Here is a 6,000-nt window from a genome sequence, read left to right on the forward strand (position 1 = left end):
TCACCCTTTTCTAGTCCTCTAGAGAGGTTTTATTTGTCTTCATATGAGGAGAGGTTGTATGGTATGGTGGAAAGCACAAAGACCTAGGAACTGGAATTCCCAGGTCCTAATGTTGGCAGCTAGGAGGTGCAGTAGATAGAATGTGGGGCATAGAGTCAGGAAGACTCATCTTCCCAAGTTCAAATCTGACTTCAGACACTTATTAGCTATGTGACCCTGGGCAAGTCACTTTATCCTATCTACTTAAGTTTCCCCACTTGTAAAATGAACTGAAGAAGGAAATGGCATACCACTCCAGTTTCCATGCCAAGAAAATCTGATAAGGGGTCACGATGGGCATGATTGAACAATAACAACAACAATAAAGTTTGGTTCTGTTACCAGCCTGTTGTATGATGTTAGAAAAATCTCTTCTACTTTTTGAGTCTCAGTTTCCTTGTTCATAAAATAAAATAAAAAAAAGATTACAATAGGTGATCTCTAAGGTTCCTTCCAGCTATAACATTATATGATTTTAAGATGTCCTCCAATTTTACTAGTGCACATTTAGTCCCTGTACTTCAGCCTTTTCCCAAGGATGTTACATGATTTTGTTTTATGAATGTCATATAGCTTTCAAAGTGCCTTTTTGTACTGATAAATCAAATGATTTTTTTCAAAATCAACAAATATAAAGTACAATGGATCTTATATTTTCTATGCCTTTTGTCTATTGTGAAATGATAAAAATACGGCCCATTGTTGAATAGTTCTTGTAAACTCAACTCAACTAGGAGTTGGGATTCAATCCTGCCTAAGCCACTTATTTATTACATAACCACAAATAAGTCATTTCAACTTTCTAGGTCTCACTCTCATTCTCTATATCAGTGGTTCCCAAACTTTTTTGGCCTACCGCCCCCTTTCCAGAAAAAATATTACTTAGCCCCCTGGAAATTAATTTTTAAAAAATTTTAATAGCAATTAATAGGAAAGATAAATGCACCTGTGGACATCACCGCCTCCCTGGATCGCTGCCGCACCCACCAGGGGGCAGTGGCGCCCACTTTGGGAATCACTGTTCCACATGATGGGGGATATAAAACATACCCTACATAACTCACAGAGTTGTGAAGATTAAAGGTTGTCAAGGATGAAATTAAATAACATACTGAAAGAATTTGTAAATTTGCTATAATAATTTTATTTTTTTGAACCCTTACCTTCCATCTTAGAATCATTACTGTGTATTGGTTCGAAGGCAGAAGAATGGTAAGAGTTAGGCAATTTGGGTTAGGTGACTTGTCCAGGGTCACATAGCTAGGAAGTATTTGAGGCCAGATTTGAACCCAGGACCTCCTGTCTCTAAGCCTGGCTCTCTATCTGCCCAGCCTCCTAGCTGCCCTTGGGAGAATGATTTTTTAACTAGCTCAGATTCTTTATACATATTTCTAATTGGAGAATTCTTCCAGGAGTAGAAGGGATAGTCTCTGTATAAAATAATGTATAGCCATACATTCTAGTAACCCTCTTCTAACCTTGAAAAGTGGAGCCAGTGGGGAGGGGGTTTGTGTCCCTTACTTTCCTCCTTGTGTCTGGCAATAGAGGGAACAAACCTGAAACTGCCCCGGAAAGCCTTTTGAATTAGGCCATCCTGTACACACAGCTCCCTGAGCCTGGCTCTTTCTTTTTTAATCTCATGAGAAGGGCATTCATCTGTTGGCTCTCAGAGGAAGATTTTTGTATGCTACTAAGGTGATGGGCAGTAACTGGTTTCAAAGGACTGAATTGTTGCCTATGGAGCCTTAACCTCTGACTTTCTCTTTGGCTCTACGATATTCTTCTAGTTTCCAAACTGAAATCCCAGCAGTGGGCTCAGAGTAAATTGTTTGAATATTTTTGTGGTTTATGAGCCTGCAGAGAGTGGGAGATCATTATCTTTCCAAAATAAATCTCATAGGAAACTTGTAAAACTCTTTTTGGGTTTGGGAAAGCTGACCCCAGGGGCAGCTGTAGAAGATTTTAAATCTTACCTTAGAATCATCTCCTCTACATGCTAGGATGGAGGTCAAAAAGGCCAAGGTGAGTCAGTCAGTTGACAAGTATTTTTAAATTTAATTAAAATTTTAGAACCCTTACTGTCTGTCCTAGTAACAACTCTAAGATAGAAGGATAAGGGGTAGGCGAATGGGATTAAGTGACTTGCCCAGGGTCACACAGCTAGGTAGTGTCTGAGGACAGATTTGAACCCAGGACTTCCCATTGCTGGGCCTCGTGCTCTAGCCAATGAACCTCCTAGCTGTCCTGTGAGCAAGAATTTATTAAGAGCTTCCTGTGTTCCAGGTACTTTACTAAATTTTTAGATAAGAAAGGCAAAATACGATCTCTGCCCTCTAGGAGCATATGTTTAAATGGGGAGACAACATATACATAATTGGGTTCATATAAGAGTATACAAATAATGTAAGTGTTTTTTAACCTAGGGTCCGAGGAGTCTATGAATAGATTTCAGGGCACTTGTAAATTTGTATTGGAAAGAAATAGATTTTTTTTCTACTAATCTCTAACTGAAATTTGGCATTTCCTTCAATTATTTAAAAACATTACACTGTGAAGGAATGCATGGGCTTTACCAGACCTCCATGGATACAAACCTTCCATGACACAAAAAAGATTAAGAACCCTTGGTTTAGATGGATGGTAATCTGAGAAAGGGGCAGCTAACTGGTAGCTTGGTGGCACAGTGGATAGCACACTGGGCTTGGAATCAGAAAGACTCATCTTCATGAGTTCAAACCTGGCCTCAGATTCCAACTGGTTATATGGCCTTGGGCAAGCCACTTAACCTTATTTGCCTCATCTGTAAAATGAGCTGGAGAAGAAAATGGCAAACTATTCCAGTATCTGCCAAGAAAATCCCCGAGGGGGCCATGAAGGGACCCAACTGAAAGGACTCAACAACAACAATCTGAGAAGACAAGGGACTTCTTTGGGAAGAAGTTTTTTTGGGAGGAAAGCTTCGTGCAGAAGGTGAGACTTGGGCTGAGTCCTGAAGGAAGTCAAGGAAACCAAGATTTGGACACAAAGGGACAGCATTCCAGGCCTGGGGAAAGCCAGTGCAAAACCACACAGACCAAGTTACCGTGAGGTGAGGTGACAGGGTCTGCCTTTGTCTAGCAGAACAGGGAATGATTTTATAGCCACAGGACTCCCTCTCCTACTATTTATCTCTATGATTTCCATTGTTTCATTAAATCCTTCTAACTCGAGATTCATTCCTTTGTTTTAGGTCAAAGGAGAGGAAAAATACTAGATTAGGAAATACATAAATTGGGGTAGAATCATAGAGCATCAGAGTTGGAAGAGACCCCAGTATAATCTGTCTCTGAGTAAATATCTCCTCTGTCATCACTGATGAGTTGTCTTTTGACATCTCAGAACACCTTAAGATAATTTCAATACTAGAAAATCTTTCTCAACTTTAAATCAAAATCAGATCTCACAACACTCTATCTCCATTGCTTAGACCTGTTCTCTGGGGTAAAGTAGAAAAAAATCGATTCCTTCCTTTACATAAGAGGTCCTCAAATATCTCAGAGTTTTGATGTCTGTCATCATTCTTCTCTCAAAGCCAAACTTCTTCAGTTTTCTCCTTAGATCTTGGAATAGCCCATAAGGTCTGGATCTCCTCTTAAGCCACTGGAGAGATTCATGTTTTGACTTGCTCGGTAATAAATAAGTCTCTCTGGCTCACTTAATGCTTCTACCAGATTTAAAAGTCCTGGGAAACATCTCTAGTTATCTTGCTTCTAATGGAGAGTCTATCTTTCTCTTCCTAAAGTAATTTTAGGGACTCTAAAGTCACATGACTACCAGAAAAAAACTTGGGCGAACTGCCTCTGCAGTCAGAGTTGGATATAGGAAATTTCATTAAAGGCAGCTTCAGCAACTCTACTTGGATATTAGCTTGCCTTGTTCTAGCTTTGAAGTTAAGGATGCCTCTCCTTGCTCTGTGGCTTTAGGGGTGGTGCTCCAAGTTCCATCTGGATCCACACGTTTTTGACTTTCTCATTTCCCACAATTTTTTGTTCTATCAATCAACAGCTGTGCCGTGGGCAAATGACCTCATGGAAAGTGTAATTCTTGTCCTTTTGAGAATTAGCATGGAGTGTTGATATATAGATAGAGTGTTGGATATAGTGCCAAGAGGACTTGAGTTTGAATCCTTTCTCAGATAGGTACTAGCTGTGTAATCCTGGGCAAATCATTAAATGATGATGGCTCTCAGTCTTTGGTTCCTCATTTCTAAAACGGGAATAATAAAAGCGTATAGTTCAAAGGGTTGTTGGGAGGATAAAATGTGAACATTTATTTGAAATACTATGATAGCCTCAAATCTCTAGGTAAATGTGAGCTCTTATTATTATTTCTCAAATGAGCACTTGTGCCATCTGGGTCCAGGTATCCTGGGAAATGTAATCCTTTTCCTAGAAGACATATCTGCATATTATGAGCCCAGAAATCAGCAAATGTCACAAATCAGTCAGGACTTGATCTATTGTTTTGTGGATTGTATAATCTTAAGAAAATGATGGAGAAAAATGTTAATAATGCTGATTAAACTTTAAAATGTATCAGCCATACATTTTTCCTCTAGAGGGCTTGTTGTTAAACATTTATTAGCATACCCTGCATTTCTGTTACATTTATGTACTATAGTTGCTTTGGCCCCACTCTGGGAGGGCCAGCTGTGATACATGTTATCCTGCCTCAGATTTCTCTAGTACACTGAAGAGACTGGAGGTTTTCTTTTCTCTGTCATCACCTCCAGCCCCACCATTTGGGTTCCCCTCATTTTAGGAGCTAAGGAACTAGTACCCCATTGCATTTAACCATCTCACATTAAGTTAACTTTCACAAAGGGATATTTACTTCAAAGATATAGCAAGAGCAGACCTATAGACATTTCACTTAACCCTTTTGGGGATATAATTCCTCTACCTCCCCTACTACCTCTGTCTCTCAGGATAAGAGGGCAGGCAGTAGGATCAGGTTTGCAGCCCTATCCTGCAGTGTTGATCTCTAGGGTTTTGCTGCTAGGCAGTTTGTACCACCTGGCCTGGATTCTTGGACTCCTGGATCCCCCTGGCATGGAGACTCAATTCTATGCACCTTGAATGAAAGGAATGAAGGGAAAGGACAATTCCAGACCCATTTCATGGGGCCACACAGCTTAAAGAGGAGGGAAAGAGGCAGATCTCAGGTCCCCCCTCCCTTATAACATGAAATGAGTATCTGTGAATGAAGGAATAAAGGATAAACTTCAGACATGAATATAGGAAAAATCCCTGATGGTGCTGACAGGCAGTTTTAAAGACTCAGACAATTCTGGCTATGCAGCCAGTGGAAAAAGCATGCTCCCAACCACTTGGTATTCCAGCAAAGAATACCCACAGAGGCATTAGTTCTTCAGTGTCCAGGCATTCGGTCTTCCAACATTTTCTATGTGGATGATGCCATCTTAGGTAGTCTAGCCATATACCAAAATATACTGTCTCTGGCAGACAATAGGGGTCCATTTTGCACACATTGTCCATATCTCCAATCCATAGCAGTCTTCTGGGACCTCTGAGGAGGCATAATCATCATCCTATCACCTATTTACTATTGCTGAAAGAGGAGCCTCAAAATAGTCAATGTGGCATGCATGGTCTTAGTCCTACATGTACAGGTGAAAATCAGAATCATCCCCAAACACAGAATTTTTCAGGTTTAATAAACAAATACATTTCAGAAAGTTTACTAGAGGTAATAGCTTGCTTAGTACTCAATAGGTTCCTTACTTAGTGCTCAAATGGCTTTCTTCAAACCATAAACAAAAAAGAAAAGAAAAAAACAAGAGAACTGTCCCCCCATGCCCCCAATTTCTGCCTCAAACAGATGAGAACATTTTTGAACATTTGTCTCTCCCTCCCTCCCTCCCTCCCTCCTTTCCTCCCTCCCTCCCTCCCTCCCTCCCTC

This window comes from Gracilinanus agilis, chromosome 2 (assembly GCF_016433145.1).
Source record: "Gracilinanus agilis isolate LMUSP501 chromosome 2, AgileGrace, whole genome shotgun sequence".
Classification (NCBI taxonomy): domain Eukaryota; kingdom Metazoa; phylum Chordata; class Mammalia; order Didelphimorphia; family Didelphidae; genus Gracilinanus; species Gracilinanus agilis.